The sequence below is a fragment of the Xyrauchen texanus genome, chromosome 1 (genome assembly GCF_025860055.1).
Source record: "Xyrauchen texanus isolate HMW12.3.18 chromosome 1, RBS_HiC_50CHRs, whole genome shotgun sequence".
Taxonomy (NCBI): domain Eukaryota; kingdom Metazoa; phylum Chordata; class Actinopteri; order Cypriniformes; family Catostomidae; genus Xyrauchen; species Xyrauchen texanus.
Genome location: NC_068276.1, coordinates 17,740,472 through 17,758,296, shown reverse-complemented (window position 1 = coordinate 17,758,296; position 17,825 = coordinate 17,740,472). Strand labels below are relative to the sequence as shown.

The 17,825-nt window shown below is 41.2% G+C and overlaps 1 long non-coding RNA gene across 1 annotated transcript; it reads right to left on the bottom strand.

The window, feature by feature from the left end:
- Positions 1-1,081: 1,081 nt before the first annotated feature.
- Positions 1,082-16,828, bottom strand: LOC127644022 (uncharacterized). The gene is made up of 6 exons (XR_007970615.1): positions 16,606-16,828; positions 16,367-16,418; positions 2,597-2,776; positions 2,066-2,255; positions 1,819-1,980; positions 1,082-1,691 (listed from the first exon to the last, which is right to left on the bottom strand). It is a non-coding gene; the product is annotated as an uncharacterized LOC127644022 (long non-coding RNA).
- Positions 16,829-17,825: the final 997 nt, after the last annotated feature.

The window sequence follows — 17,825 nt, the reverse complement described above, 5'->3', positions numbered from 1 at the left end:
AAAACAAGTTTATACTGAACATGACATTTTTTGAGTCAGGATTATTTAAGTGGGAAATTATGTTTCAGCTTATGGAAACCAGAAGTTGACAGAGATTCAATTTTCACAGTCCTGTGTTCATAAAAAGAGGCCATAAGTCCAAAATGGCAACATAGCTACTCCTAATCAGAGCATCTGGACAGAGCTTAGCAAGCAGCTAGAAAACAAGATCAATGCAAAGGCTCTATACACTTTTGTTAAATTAAATAGACACAACATCTGCACGGCTTTAGGGTTTACTCATGAATGTAATCATGAAACAAATGGCAGTAGTGAAGACACTGATTTTGAGCCAGGGTCACTTTCACCCAGACCAAAAGATTGCTGGACTTTTGATCTTGAAGTTCCATTTCAGAAATGGATTGAATTCATGCCTGAAATGGTTAAATACAACAAGTTCTGTAAAACACCAAAAAGGAATACACAATTTTGAAGCCTGGCACCTGGACACATGTGATAAATAATCATATATTGCAAGAAGTGAAATGGCCCTGCACATTTGCCTTTAAAAGAGCCAAGGTCTATCCATCAGCCACAGAGAAATACATAGAAATCAGAGGCAACTGTAAGGAGTGTCGTGGCCACATTCACAGAAAATGTGACAGAGCGCCTGAAATGAACAGCCCACCGGTGCTCAAGTGTTGATTTAAAAACACTGATGAACACTGACTCCCTTCTCACTGGCTGTTCCAAGCGTGCGATGTCTGGTAACTTGCATGTGCAGATAGGCAAAGAACTGTGTAAGGGTAGAATGGAACCCCATGTATGGAGGGCATCAGAGGCAACAAAGCTGATGGATTTTGGAGATCCTGAGCCAAGTCATCTGCCTAATTTGGTCACTCTGCACAAAGCAAAGCAAGAGAGAAATTATTTAGAATTAGGTGACAAGGATCCCATTGTGTCACTGCAGATGTTAAAATACAGTGCACCGCACAGTGGTCGCATTAAAGACATTGGACTGGACAAGTTTTTCTGTCACTATTGGAGTCAAACACAAATGTACATGTACAAGTCATTCTCAAAGACATCTACTAACCCCACTGTGAGTTTTGATGCAACTGGCTCAGAAGTAAGGAAACTACAGAGACCAAATGGCAAGTCTGACCATATATTCTTATATCAGGGCATTCTGGCAGGGGATGAGAGCTCAAGTGTCCCAGAGGTGCAAATGCTGTCAGAAAGACACAATATTAATGCAATAATACACTGGCTGACAGAATGGATACGTGCAGGTGCACCAACTCCAAAAGAGGTTGTGAGTGACTTTTCTCTGGCTTTGCTCGGAGCTCTGGTCAAGGCTTTTACTCCTCATCCTGATCTAAATACCTACATCAATAAGTGTTGTGGTGTCTTACTCGGTTTAGTCTGTTTAGTCAGCAAAAGTGCCACCTTGTTTGATCTGCCGCATTAAAGATTTCTTTGTGAGGTCAATGGCACAGCTTCTCATGTCACATTCCATGGACGATGCAAAACGAGCTACTAATAATACGCAGTATTACTGTTGTGGCTCTCAGCAAAGCAGAGGGCAGTGACAATTCTGGAGCTCACCTCATATCAGAAAGGTGCAAGAAATAAAAAAAGGGTGTGTCATCATTCCAGATGTAGAGGGTGAGGACCTGGAAGTGGATCCATGTGACCAAACACAGACAGACCTACGACAGTGGGTAACAGACATATGTGAGGAGAGCAGGTCACTTGCTGTAGATAATGGGGATCGTGATAATATGCACTTCCTCCCTGAGATTATTCCCAATGTAATCTGGCTTGCAAGTTACATACCACTCTGGACAGGGGTAATGATCCCTCACTTTCGAAACACCAACATCAACTCAAGTTCAGCCAATGTTGAAGCAGAGTTCAAAAACATCAAACGTGCCCTTTTCCATGCATGAAAACTTGCCTATTCGGGTGGATGGATTCATTGCAACATGAAAATTTGTTCTGCAAAACATAAAGGTGAGGAAAAAGGTAAAGAGGATGCAGCTGTTGCAACAGTGATCATAACAGGAGCCAATCCACTACCCACCACAATTTGCAGTGTAGATGGAAAACCAGAAATGGATGCTTCCTGTTCTGGGAAATCTGAAATGTCACAAACATCCATCCAACATATGAAGACGCTGTTGAAAACTGGAGAGGCTTAGCAGTTCCACCCAAAAAGAGGAAGAGGAATTCATATCTCTCTCCTTGTCCTGAATGGCTCCATGCAGATCCATCTGTGAGGGGAAAAGACTGAAAGTTGATCTGTTGAAAAACGTGCATGTGTTTCCTTCCCAAATCAGTGCTCCTCACAGTATTGTGGTCTCAGCACACAAGTCACCAGGAAGTTCCATTTGTTTGTACTTCTGTTAATGTACTGCAGGCTTCTGGCATAGCTCATCTTTAGGCCGCAGTGGAAGAATGCCTTACCCTTCTGGAGTCCCCTTGCCTCAGGCCAATACAAAGTCTGTCACAGTGTCCCTCTGCATTCAAGACAGATACCTCAGGAAAAGGGCTCTGTGCAGGGAAAGATTCTCACAGTTACAGTCTGGGATAACTTATGTGGATTGACACTGACCTGGGAAGCAACTCCACAGAATTTCCTTTGTGGGAATTTCCCTCCAATCTGATGCTCCAAGGAGAGAGATTTGCTTTAAGGACAATCATTGCTTTGAAAAGAGGCTTAACCCAGGATGCTCTTGGACATTATGTGGCGTACAGCAGGAGGTCTCCATATGTCTGGGAGATGTATGACGACCTGAGAAGTGGAGTGACAGGAGTGTCAGAAAAACACAAAATATGCCCACATGCTGTATTATACACAAAAGACTGATTGCATTGTTTAAATGTAATTTCACCAATACAAGTATTTTTGTTATATGCCACACACCCTTGTTTTCCTACTCCTGTTTTGAGAAGTAGTACCTGTTTTTCTGGAAGTCAGGCTTCTCAAGTCTATTATTTTGTGTGGTACATTATTTGTGTTAATGGATGTTCGATACAACACAGTAATTAAATTTCAAAAGTAAAAAAATGTAATTAATTGAGTCACGAGTTTACTCATATACACACATATACACAAATATGTAATATACACTCACCTAAAGGATTATTAGGAACACCATACTAATACTGTGTTTGACCCCTTTCAGCCTTCAGAACTGCCTTAATTCTACGTGGCATTGATTCAACAAGGTGCTGAAAGCACTCTTTAGAAATGTTGGCCCATATTGATAGGATAACATCTTGCAGTTGATGGAGATTTGTGAGATGCACATCCAGGGCACGAAGCTCCTGTTCCACCACATCCCAAAGATGCTCTATTGGGTTGAGATCTGGTGACTGTGGGGGCCATTTTAGTACAGTGAACTCATTGTCATGTTCAAGAAACCAATTTGAAATGATTCGAGCTTTGTGAAATGGTGCATTATCCTGCTGGATGTAGCCATCAGAGGATGGGTACATGGTGGCCATAAAGGGATGGACATGGTCAGAAACAATGCTCAGGTAGGCTGTGGCATTTAAACGATGCCCAATTGGCAATAAGGGGCCTAAAGTGTGCCAAGAAAATATTCCCCACACCATTACACCACCACCACCACCAGCCTGCACAGTGGTAACAAGGCATGATGGATCCATGTTCTCATTCTGTTTACGCCAAATTCTGTCTCTACCATCTGAATGTCTCAACAGAAATCGAGACTCATGTTGTAGCCCATCCGCCTCAAGGTTGTGCGTGTTGTGGCTTCACAAATGCTTTGCTGCATACCTCGGTTGTAACGAGTGATTATTTCAGGCAAAGCTGCTCTTCTATCAGCTTGAATCAGTCAGCCCATTCTCCTCTGACCTCTAGCATCAACAAGGCATTTTCGCCCACAGGACTGCCGCATACTGGATGTTTTTCCCTTTTCACACCATTCTTTGTAAACCCTAGAAATGGTTGTGCGTGAAAATCCCAGTAACTGAGCAGATTGTGAAATACTCAGACCGGCCCGTCTGGCACCAACAACCATGCCACGCTCAAAATTGCTTAAATCACCTTTCTTTCCCATTCTGACATTCAGTTTGGAGTTCAGGAGATTGTCTTGACCAGGACCACACCCCTAAATGCATTGAAGCAACTGCCATGTGATTGGTTGATTAGATAATTGCATTAATTAGAAATTGAACAGGTGTTCCTAATAATCCTTTAGGTGAGTGTATATTAGTACTAGTCAAAAGTTTGAAAAAGATTTTTAATGTTTCGGAAAGAAGTCTCTTCTGCTCACCAAGGCTGCATTTATTTGATAAAAAATTCAGTAAAACAGTAAGTGTGAAATATTATTTCAATGTAAAACAGTTGTTTTCTATCTGAATATATAGTAAACTGTAATTTATTCCTGTGATCAAAGCTGAATTTTCAGCATCAATACTTCAGATTAAGATTCAACTTTATTGTCATTGTGCAGAGTACAGGTACAATGAAATGCAGTTGTTTTCGCAACTAAGCTGGGGTTTCAGCCATGCTGAAACAGCACCCCTGGAGCAGATAGGGTCAAGGGCCTTGCTCAAGGGCCCAACAGTGGTATCTTGGCAGTGCTGGGGCTTGAACCCCCGACCTTTCTGTCAGTAACCCAGAGCCTTAACCGCTGATCCTTCAGAAATCATTCTAATATGCTGCTCAAGAAACATTCATTAATCTTATCATTTGAAAACAGTTGTGCTGCTTCATATAAAATTATATATAGTACAGTATGTATATATATATATATATATATATATATATATATATATATATATATATATAAAATACTTTTATTCAGCAAGGAAACATTAAATTGATCAAAAGAGACAGTAAAATACATTTAAATGGTTAAAAAGGTTAAAAAATGGTTTCTATTTCAAATAAATGCTGTTCTTTTTACCTTTCTATTCATCAAAGAATCCACACAAACATTTATCACAGTTTCTACAAAAATATTAAGCATGCATAAATTATTTTAAACATTGATCAAAAATAAGAACCATTCTTAATAATTGAGCACCAATAATAATTGATTATAGTTGAGCACAAAATCAACATTTTAGGATGATTTCTGAAGGATCATGTGACATTGAAGACTGGAGTTTTTTATTATTGTGCCAGTCAAATTGACAATTGTCATTCCAACACATAGTATAAAATAGAGCATATATAGACTACAAATAGGAAAGACCAAACAAAAAGAAAAACAAAAACGAAATGAAAAACAAACAAACAAACCATTGAAGACTGGAGTAATGATGTTGAAAATTCAGCTTTGACATCACAGAAATAAAATTACATTTTAAATTATATTAAAACAGAAATGAGCTATTTTAATGTGTATTGTTTCACAATATTACTTATTTTACTAAATTTTTTATCAAATAAATACAGCCTTGGTGAGATTAGGAGACTTCAAAAACATTTAAAAATCTTAATGCTTCTAAACTTTTGACCTGTACCACACACACACACACACACACACACACACACACACACACACACACACACACACACACACACACACACACACACACACACACACACACCCTATGTAGGTGTAGCACAGTGCTAAAAAGCATTTATGTTAACTAAGTGCTAAATAAATTAGATTGAAATTATTTTAAAGTTATACAATATTTAGAAGAATTTAGAAGTAAGCACAAGAAACAAATTTATTGTAGTTCATATCCATTCTATTCATTTTAGGTAAAAATAAAGGGAGTTGTAGTTTGATATACAATTGTGTTTGTTTCAAGTATGTGTTTAATTTATTCTAAGAGTTTGTTTAAAGGATTTCATTGGTGAAGTGAAATGTATAATGTAACATGAAATATTTTGATGTTTGGTGGTACAAAATATTTTACTATATGATTTTTGTATGCATGGAGTGACGTGAGGTGAAAGGGCGGAACCCGGAGATATACAGGTCCTTCTCAAAAAATTAGCATATTGTGATAAAGGTCATTATTTTCCATAATGTAATGATAAAAATTAAACTGTCATATATTTTAGATTCATTGCACACCAACTGAAATATTTCAGGTCTTTTATTGTTTTAATACTGATGATTTTGGCATACAGCTCATGAAAACCCAAAAGTCCTATCTCAAAAAATTAGCATATTTCATCCGACCAATAAAAGAAGTGTTTTTAATACCCCCAAAAAAGTCAACCTTCAAATAATTATGTTCAGTTATGCACTCAATACTTGGTCGGGAATCCTTTTGCAGAAATGACTGCTTCAATGCGGCGTGGCATGGAGGCAATCAGCCTGTGGCACTGCTGAGGTGTTATGGAGGCCCAGGATGCTTCGATAGCGACCTTAAGCTCATCCAGAGTGTTGGGTCTTGCGTCTCTCAACTTTCTCTTCACAATATCCCACAGATTCTCTGTGGGGTTCAGGTCAGGAGAGTTGGCAGGCCAATTGAGCACAGTAATACCATGGTCAGTAAACCATTTACCAGTGGTTTTGGCACTGTGAGCAGGTGCCAGGTCGTGCTGAAAAATGAAATCTTCATCTCCATAAAGCTTTTCAGCAGATGGAAGCATGAAGTGCTCCAAAATCTCCTGATAGCTAGCTGCATTGACCCTGCCCTTGATAAAACACAGTGGACCAACACCAGCAGCTGACATGGCACCCCAGACCATCACTGACTGTGGGTACTTGACACTGGACTTCAGGCATTTTGGCATTTCCTTCTCCCCAGTCTTCCTCCAGACTCTGGCACCTTGATTTCGAATGACATGCAAAATTTGCTTTCATCCGAAAAAAGTACTTTGGACCACTGAGCAACAGTCCAGTGCTGCTTCTCTGTAGCCCAGGTCAGGCGCTTCTGCCGCTGTTTCTGGTTCAAAAGTGGCTTGACCTGGGGAATGCGGGGATGTTTCTACTCCAGACTCAGTCCACTGCTTCACGTAGGTCCCCAAGGTCTGGAATCGGTCCTTCTCCACAATCTTCCTCAGGGTCCGGTCACCTCTTCTCATTGTGCAGCGTTTTTTGCCACACTTTTTCCTTCCCACAGACTTCCCACTGAGGTGCCTTGATACAGCACTCTGGGAACAGCCTATTTGTTCAGAAATGTCTTTCTGTGTCTTACCCTCTTGCTTGAGGGTGTCAATGATGGCCTTCTGGACAGCAGTCAGGTCGGCAGTCTTACCCATGATTGCGGTTTTGAGTAATGAAACAGGCTGGGAGTTTTTAAAAGCCTCAGGAATCTTTTGCAGGTGTTTAGAGTTAATTAGTTGATTCAGATGATTAGGTTAATAGCTTGTTTAGAGACCCTTTTCATGATATGCTAATTTTTTGAGATAGGAATTTTGGGTTTTCATGAGCTGTATGCCAAAATCATCAGTATTAAAACAATAAAAGACCTGAAATATTTCAGTTGGTGTGCAATGAATCTAAAATATATGAAAGTTTAATTTTTATCATTACATTTTGGAAAATAATGACCTTTATCACAATATGCTAATTTTTTGAGAAGGACCTGTAAAAGAAAAAAAGACGATATAGCTGAGGAGAAGTTGCGTCGAGGATTTGCTCCATGTTTTAGAGGTTAAACTGAAAAATAGAACGTGACAAACGTTGTATATTTGCCAGTTGGACTTTGTTTAGGTCTTGTGCACACAAATCGGACTGAATTGTGAACTTGGAAGCCGAACACTTTGTAGTTGTTGACGGTTTGCTGAAGTTACCGTTTGTCACTGAGAGGATGCCTGTCGCGTGAGTGATTGTCAGCCCCTGGTCATCGCGCGTGAGAGACTGCCTGTGACGGTGTGGTAATTCGACGGAAGAACCACCACTTGGGATTAAGGTATTTTTTTTTTTGTAAATTGTTTCTTTTGCTCCAAAGGGAGTGAAGGGGTCATTTTGTTTGGCCACACCGAACACAAGCGACGCTCCAGGCCTGCAACGTTTAGCTGTTAAGTTTTAGCTCATTTGCCGGCAAGGACTGGGGTGGGTGAATCACGGGTAGTGTGTGTGTTTGTGTGTGCGTGTGGGCCCGCGTGTGTGTTTCGTGATGTGTTATGTGCTGTATTTTAGCCTACAAGTCTTTAAGCTTATTACATTTTGAGGCTATTGAGGTACATGTAATTTTTGTTTATTTCTTTTACATTTTGAAGTTAATTCAAACTTGAGGTTTGAGGTGATTTAATTTTATTCAATAAGCTAAGTAAGTATTTGTTGAATACTTTCCTTCATTGACACATTTCTTCATTGATACATTTTGTATCTTATTTTTGTTGTTGTGTGTTGATATTGAGAATTCATTCTTTTGGTAAATTTAATATTTTATTTATTTAATAAACTCCATTTTTATTTAACATTTCAATAACTGAGTCCTGAGTATTTATTTAGTGTAAGATATCATTGGGTAATAGATTGAATATGTAAATGATATTTCATGTGAATATGGTTTAAGTCAGTTACACACAAGTAAGTATACAGGGTTGTGGTTTAAAAGTTTAATAGTTATCACAAGTAAAGTTGCACAAACAGACATTTAAACAGGAGGTCTGCAAGAATTCTATATATACAGTTTATTGGGATTAATTTAAGAGCCCAGGCACACCCTTTAGTACCAGGAAATAGGCCTAGGGGGCGCTACACAAATTGGAGGCACCGCTGGGATCATTTTTGCTGTAATTTCCTTCCTGTTAACGTTGATGATGCTCCAGAGAGCGCTAAGTTGAACTTACATTGCTGTCTTTGATCTGGAGTGTGAAGAAAAAAAAAATGGAATTAGGAAACAGTTCTGCTTTGCAACAAGAGCTGCTGGATTGGTGTAATGATGCATTGGTTCAGCCCGATCATGCATTGTTGTTGTTGGATGTTCCAGCTGATGTTGATATAGCCTTTATTGAGAGCACAATGGAAACTGTGAAAATATTTGGCAGAGTACGTGTTCGTTCTTCGAAAGAAGGTCCGGCTAAAACAAGTTTGCTGGTGCTGTGTGAATGTCGTGAAAAGATTGATCCTTCTCGGGTTCCTGCTGATGTATTACCTAAGGATGGTGATCCTGCATGGAAGATTGTGGTCGTCAGAGACAAAGAGCCTGCCCCTGATGATTTCTCTGCAAAACTCAGAAAGCTTCTACAAGATGAAGGTAAATCCATGACTGATGTTCAAGCGTTGCTTTCCCTCTCCCTACTAGTTCTCCTGAAGCAGTAATTCGGGCAGTTGGTGAGCTCTTGGAAAAGACAACAAAGCGTTCTAGTGATTCCACTGCTTACAAGCGACTGCGTGTGTTCTCCGGTGTGGTGCCTACTCCGGCGGAGAGGAAACCATGGAGAATTGGATAGAGCAAGCTAAGTTGATGATAGCAGAAAGTGATTGTGCTGAAAAGAGAAGCGTAAGCGCATTGTTGAAAGCTTAAAGGGTCCTGCCCTTGAGATTATCAAGGCAGTTAGATTGTCTAATGGTGATGCTAGTGCATCTGAGTACCTTGTTGCCCTTGAAAGTGCGTTTGGGACTTCAGAGTCCAGTGAAGATTTGTATTTTGCATTCAGACTTCTTCGCCAGAACTCCGGTGAAGCACTGTCTGAGTTTCTCCGTCGAATGGAGAAGTCATTGACCAAAGTAGTTCAGAGAGGTGGACTACAACCTGCACAAGTTGATCGGGTGAGAATTGAGCAACTTCTTCGTGGTGCGGTAGAGTCTGACTTGATGTTGCTGAAGTTAAGGCTGAGAGAGAGAAAAGAGTCCCCGCCTACTTTCTTGAAACTACTGAACGAGATTCGTGAGGAGGAGGAAAATGAAGCGGCCCGGTGTAAGCTTGATGCAACGGTGAAATCTGTGATCCCTAAAGTGTCGCCAACACCAAAACCCACTGAGATTCAAGCATTGAAAGCTGAGGTCAAGGAGCTGCGTGCCAAGCTGGAAGAGTCACGCAAGGCCCCGGCATTACCTGAAGCCCCAGAACAGAAAGCAAAGGTGACTTCTGAGAGTGCTGAAGCACGAATAGACCCTGAAGTACAGAGCTTGAAGACTCAAGTTCAGCAATTGCAAAAACAGCTGACTGTAATGAATGTAGAGGGCAGTGCAACCCCAAGAAGAAAGACATTTCAGCGGCAAACTGTGAGCTCTTATGAGAGAAACAGGCCCTCAGTCAGCCGTGATGATTTCTTTTGTTACCGATGTGGTGGTGATGGGCACATCGCCAGCCAGTGCCAAGAATCAGAAAACCCCCGGAAGTGATCAGAAAGCTGCTTCGTTCATTAAAGAGAGCCAAGGGTGGGAAGAGTGAGCCAAGTCCACATCCGACTGTGAGCAGAGATGCCTATTGCAAGAAGAGCCATGTTCGCAAACCTGCTCAAAGCAACCTTCCTAGTGGTTTGGTAGGCCCTGCCTCCACTATTTGCGTCAAGATCAATGGCCATTCATGTAATGCCTTATTGGACAGTGGATCTCAGGTCACGATAATATTTGACAAGTGGCAAAAGAAATATTTGCCCAATGTTCCCATTCACCCCATCACTGGTCTTTCGATATGGGGTTTGAGCTCCTCCAGCTACCCATATCAAGGCTACATAGTAGTAGATGTGGAATTTCCAGCCACACTTACAGGAGTGAGTGAGTCTATCTCCGTGTTAGCATTAGTTTGTCCCGAGCCAAGTGGCCCAGACCATAATCCTGTCGTCATTGGGACAAATGCCAACTTATTTCATCGTTTAGCTGCTCTGTGCAAAGATGCTGACACCACAGATTCACAGGCTTGCTCTTTCAGAATTTTACCACAGCCAAAACAAGTGAAACTTTCCCATAGCCAAGAGATGGATGTGGAAGAGCCCAAAGGGGAAGTCAAATGGATGGGTCCAGGTCCTCTATCTGTTCCTGCCAGAGGTGAACGATATGTTGTCTGCAAAGTTGGATGCAGGGAACCCATAGAAAAAGACATTGTCATGGTTGAAACACCTCTTTCTGTGACGCTACCTGCTGGAGTGCTCGTTCAGCCGGTGGTGCTAACATCATCTGAGCTAAATGTCAACAGTTTTAAAGTACTGCTGAGAAATGAGACACTGAGAGAAGTCACCATGTTGGCCGGAACCGTCCTGGCTCATGTGTATCCCACTGACACAGTTATGATTGCCCAGAGACCTAAATCTACATCCAAGGTTCTTGATGAGACGTTGTTTGACTTTGGTGAATCTCCGATTCCAGAGGTCTGGAGAAAAAGGCTGCGTCAGAAGTTATCCAAAAGAGGTAATGCATTCTCTCTTGATGAGTGGGATGTGGGTCTCGCCAAGGGTGTGGAGCACCACATAAGACTTACAGACCCCAGACCATTTAGAGAAAGATCCAGACGCATAGCCCCAGCGGATATAGATGACATACGCCGTCACCTGAAAGACCTGCTGGCAGCAGGCATCATCAAAGAATCCAGAAGTCCATATGCATCACCAATAGTAATTGTCAGAAAGAAGAACGGAAGTGTACGCATGTGCATTGATTATCGCACGTTAAACAACAGAACAATCCCTGACCAGTACACCACTCCGCGGATTGATGATGCCTTGGATTGCCTGTCCGGTAGTCGTTGGTTTTCTGTGCTAGACCTCCGGAGTGGGTACTACCAGATACCCATGTCTGAAGAAGACAGAGAAAAACAGCATTCATATGTCCTCTAGGGTTCTATGAATTTCAACGGATGCCCCAAGGCATAACTGGAGCCCGGCAACTTTCCAACGGTTGATGGAGAGAGCTGTGGGTGACATGCATCTGCTCCAGGTGATTGTCTATTTAGATGACATCATTGTATTCGGACGAACCTTAGAGGAGCATGAAGAACGACTACTTAAAGTGCTTGACAGACTTGAAGAGTGTGGTCTGAAAATATCACTTGACAAGTGTCAGTTTTGTCAGCCACAAGTAAGGTATGTTGGACACATAGTTTCTGCACTAGGAACAGCCACCGATCCTGAGAAAGTGAGTGCTGTCAAGAACTGGAAGTTGCCTACAGATCTGAGATCTTTAAGATCGTTTCTCGGATTCTGCGGATACTACCGAAGGTTTGTTAAGAACTACTCGGCCATAGTTCGACCACTCACTGAGCTCACAAAGGGTTACCCTCCTAAGAATAGGCACAAGGTTGCCCAAGAGAAGAAGTATTACTTCAAAGAAGGAGAGCCTTTTGGGGAGCGCTGGGACGAAGAGTGCACCAAGGCATTTCATAACATCATTCACTGCCTCACTCATGCCCCAGTGCTAGCCTTTGCTGATCCATCAAAACCATATGTACTTCATGTAGATGCAAGTCTGAATGGTTTAGGCGCCGTCCTCAATCAAGAATATCCTGATGGTCTGAGGCCTGTTGCTTTTGCAAGCCGCAAACTCAGTGCCCCTGAGCAGCGCTATCCCATTCATCAATTGGAATTTCTCGCATTGAAATGGGCGATCGTGGACAAGTTTCATGATTATCTTTATGGGGCTAAGTTCACAGTGAGAACAGATAATAACCCACTCACATACGTCCTAACAACGGCCAAGCTCAATGCAACTGGACATAGGTGGTTGTCAGCTCTTGCCACCTATGATTTCAAAGTCCAATACAGACCAGGTCGACACAATATTGATGCTGATCTGCTCTCACGTCAGTTACCATCCACTGAAGTGTCACCTGACTGGGATGAGATATCTCTCCCTGGAGTTAAAGCCATCTGCCAAATAACCACTCCATACCTGAAAACTGGGTCACACAGACTTATAGATCAATTAGGAGCCAATTCCAAGAGTGTTCCTAGCGTCTATGCCTGTCCGACACAGTTGGAGATAAGCGACTTGGAACAATTGAGCCACCATGAGTTGAGAAGAGCTCAAGAACAAGATTCAGTCATAGGTGCAGTAAAGAAAGCAGTCGAGACTGGCCAGTTTCAGTCTATGGCCAAGAATCAAGATCCAAGCATAGTGCTCCTGCAAAGACAAAGTCCCAAGCTGACTGTGAAGAATCACCTTCTCTTCAGAGTGGTGAACCAACAGTCTGGAGACAAAAGACAACAGTTAGTCTTACCTGAGAAATACCGTCGGATGGTCCTGCGCTCCCTACACGATGACACTGGACACCTTGGAGTTGAACGGACGACTGAACTCCTGAAGGAACGATTCTACTGGCCGAGAATGAACACTGAAATTGAGAGTTACGTCAAGAACTGTGGGAGATGCATCGCAAGGAAGTCAATTCCGCAACGAGCTGCTCCATTGGGTCAAATCACAAGTACAGGTCCACTTGACTTAGTTTGTATAGACTTCTTGTCTATTGAGCCAGACTCCCGAGGGATCGCAAATGTGTTGGTCGTAACAGATCATTTCACCCGCTACGCCCAAGCTTTCCCGTGCAAAGATCAAAAAGCTATAACTGTAGCCAAGACCCTGTTTGAGAAATTCTTTGTGCATTATGGATTACCTTCGCGAATCCATTCCGATCAGGGGCGAGACTTCGAAAGTCACCTTATCAAAGACCTTTTGGTGATGTTAGGCATCCGTAAGTCTCGAACCTCACCTTACCACCCGCAAGGGGATGCACAACCAGAAAGATTCAACAGGACGCTACTGTCGATGCTAGCAACTTTGGATCCTGCAAAAAGGTCACAATGGAGTCAGAGCATCAGTCAACTAGTCCACGCGTACAACTGTACGAAGAATGAGGCTACTGGCTATTCAGCCATACTTACTCATGTTTGGAAGAGAAGCCCGCTTGCCCATTGATGTATGCTTTAACACTTCTGCTGATGGGAAGGATACAGTGAAGTACCAGCAGTATGTGGAGAGCATGAAAAAAGAACTGCAGAATGCGTACAAACTTGCATCCGAAGCTTCGTAAAAGAACCATGATAGAAACAAGAAAAACTTTGACAGAAGAGTGAGACATCATACTCTGGAACAAGGAGACAGAGTGTTGATAAAGAATCTGGGATTGACAGGAAAACACAAGTTACAGGATAGGTGGAATCCATTGCCATACATTGTTGTGAAGAAATTGCCAGACTTACCTGTTTACAGATTGAAACCTGAAAGAGGAATGGGAGGTATACGGACACTTCATAGAGACCACCTGTTAACCATAGGAGAGTCTGTGAGGTTGCCAACCCCGAAGAGAGCAAAAAGACCCCTCATTGTCCTGTGACCAGAACCCAAACAAATCAGAAACGGGTAAGAAAGGAAACAAGGAATGAGGAAGTCAGAGAAATGAATGCTGAAGATGGATTTGAAGGGTCCTCATCTGATGAGGAACATAATGGGTCGTATTTCCCTCTGAGAGGTGATGTGAGCGAACTGTTCAGATGGATACCTTCTGCTGTTCCTGAGAGAGAAATCCTACCTGAGAGTACCCCAGTGTCTGATGACTTGAAGCAAAGCCATGCTCAAGAAGTTGGAGAAGCTGGAGAAACACCTGTGGATGATGACGCTGGAAGTAGTCTACAACCACAACCAGACCCTGTGGACGCCTCAGCGTCTGAAGGGGGAGAACGTCCTGCTGAGTGTGAAGTGGTTGAAGATGAAGTGCCTGTGGAAGAATTTACCTGGGAAAGACGTCCGAAAAGACAGGTAAAACCTGTGACACGCTTTACGTATGATGAGCCGGGGAAGCCAGTCAATAAGCCCCTTACTGTGGTTCATATAAGTCAAGAGCCTGAGAAGAGGAAGTGCAAAACACTTTGGTGTCATCCCATGGCCCAATGTTTTAGATGCTCTCTTGCTAATCCTTGCCCCGAAAGAAGAGGACGTATTCCTGTCTAAATATAGCGCATGAGGACATGCTAGTTTTCAGAAGGGGGAGGGTGTAGCACAGTGCTAAAAAGCATTTAAGTTAACTAAGTGCTAAATAAATTAGATTGAAATTATTTTAAAGTTATACAATATTAGAATTTAGAAGTAAGCACAAGAAACAAATTTATTGTAGTTCATATCCATTCTATTCATTTTAGGTAAAAATAAAGGGAGTTGTAGTTTGATATACAATTGTGTTTGTTTCAAGTATGTGTTTAATTTATTCTAAGAGTTTGTTTAAAGGATTTCATTGGTGAAGTGAAATGTATAATGTAACATGTAATATTTTGATGTTTGGTGGTACAAAATATTTTACTATATGATTTTTGTATGCATGGAGTGACGTGAGGTGAAAGGGCGGAACCGGAGATATAAAAGAAAAAAAGACGATATAGCTGAGGAGAAGTTGCGTCAAGGATTTGCTCCATGTTTTAGAGGTTAAACTGAAAAATAGAACGTGACAAACGTTGTATATTTGCCAGTTGGACTTTGTTTAGGTCTTGTGCACACAAATCGGACTGAATTGTGAACTTGGAAGCCGAACACTTTGTAGTTGTTGACGGTTTGCTGAAGTTACCGTTTCGTCACTGAGAGGATGCCTGTCGCGTGAGTGATTGTCAGCCCCTGGTCATCGCGCGTGAGAGACTGCCTGTGACGGTGTGGTAATTCGACGGAAGAACCACCACTTGGGATTAAGGTATTTTTTTTTTGTAAATTGTTTCTTTTGCTCCAAAGGGAGTGAAGGGGTCATTTTGTTTGGCCACACCGAACACAAGCGACGCTCCAGGCCTGCAACGTTTAGCTGTTAAGTTTTAGCTCATTTGCCGGCAAGGACTGGGGTGGGTGAATCACGGGTAGTGTGTGTGTTTCGTGATGTGTTATGTGCTGTATTTTAGCCTACAAGTCTTTAAGCTTATTACATTTTGAGGCTATTGAGGTACATGTAATTTTTGTTTATTTCTTTTACATTTTGAAGTTAATTCAAACTTGAGGTTTGAGGTGATTTTAATTTTATTCAATAAGCTAAGTAAGTATTTGTTGAATACTTTCCTTCATTGACACATTTCTTCATTGATACATTTTGTATCTTATTTTTGTTGTTGTGTGTTGATATTGAGAATTCATTCTTTTGGTAAATTTAATATTTTATTTATTTAATAAACTCCATTTTTATTTAACATTTCAATAACTGAGTCCTGAGTATTTATTTAGTGTAAGATATCATTGGGTAATAGATTGAATATGTAAATGATATTTCATGTGAATATGGTTTAAGTCAGTTACACACAAGTAAGTATACAGGGTTGTGGTTTAAAAGTTTAATAGTTATCACAAGTAAAGTTGCACAAACAGACATTTAAACAGGAGGTCCGCAAGAATTCTATATATACAGTTTATTGGGATTAATTTAAGAGCCCAGGCACGCCCTTTAGTACCAGGAAATAGGCCTAGGGGGCGCTACATATGCATAAACACAGAGCTACAGCAAACAGATTATGGTGCCAATATTTATGACAATGTTAATATTACTACTGTTATTCACATATATAAATACAGTAAGAAGTTAAAACACTTACCTTGGAGTTTATACATTCCACACATCCTGTGATCCGCTGTGTCCGTTAAAAGCTGGATCGAAGCACAAACAAACGAGACTGTTTGGGGAGAATTTGGAGCATGTGGGGGGCTGAGTGACCCCAGAAATGATTTTAATATCTAAAAAACCAAAGCAGCACAAACGAACATTTTTACAGCACAAACGATTGAGACTATTTTGGTCTGCACGGTAATGCAGAAGATGTCTGCAAAACATTACCTAGGGAGCGCTGCGCAGCTTCCATAAACCCAGTACCACAGAGCTATAAAGTAGATTGCTCTTACATTCTGTTTTACCCACTTCCCTAAGGTAAGTTATATAGTAATGTGTAATGAGGCAGGCAAGGATTAAATATCTAAATGTAGCTTTTAAGCAAACAATAAGGTCAACAAAGTAATCCAGAATGTAAAGAAACAAACACAGGGAACAAGGCACAAGCATAACGGAACACATGCAAAGACTGACAAACAAACCAGGGGAATCAAGGGCTTAAATACACAAGCCCACCCTTCAAGAACTCTACACTTCCAGAGTGAGGGGGCTGTAAAAAAAAAAGGCTGTGCAAATCACTACGGATTCCACTCACCCAGCCCACTACCCTTTTGAAGCCCCATTGAGCAATAATTATGTGCAATACACAGTTTAGTCTATTTATATTATCCAACATATTCTCTTCTCCCATTATACATTGCACTGTACATAACATACTGTATTTTTGTACTTTATATAACTGATTTGTATTAGATTTGCACTACGTATGTGTATGTGTGTATGTATGAAGGTGTGTGTCTGTGTGAATGTACGTATATAAATAATAATTTTTGGTATTATTATCTATGTCTTGCTGCTGTTTTTGTATTGTTTTTGTATTGTTGTGCACTGGAAGCTCCTGCCACCAAGACAAATTCCTTATATGTGTAAGCATACTTGGCAATAAAGCTGATTCTTAATCTAATTCAGATTCTGAAAACAAGGGAATGAGGAACACCTGGGGAAAAAATCAGGGTAAACCAATCATAAAATGAAACAACAAAGGACTACAAAACTAACGCAGGAAACAGGAATGGGGAATTAAGCAACAAGAATTTCAACATAAAAGTCTAGGAACAAAATGAAAATACATGACAGGTGTTGATGTGTAGATGTGTAAAGTCTTATAACTCATGTTGGAGCTGAGCAAGTGTTTCTCTTCCCTCATTAGTGCTGTTCAGAATGTCAGTGTTAAGATGTTTCACATGGTTGAACTTCTCCATGGTACTTCATAATAGCAAATTCTCATGTAAAATTCAAATGGGTCGCATGCACAATGATATCAATGGTGCCCGAATTAATCACGCATGTGAGCAGCTCTGCTTTTGTAACGAGAGCTCACATTTTAAGGAGTTCCCAGTTGATGTGCTTGCACGGATCCTGTCAATGGAGCTCACATTTCACCATAA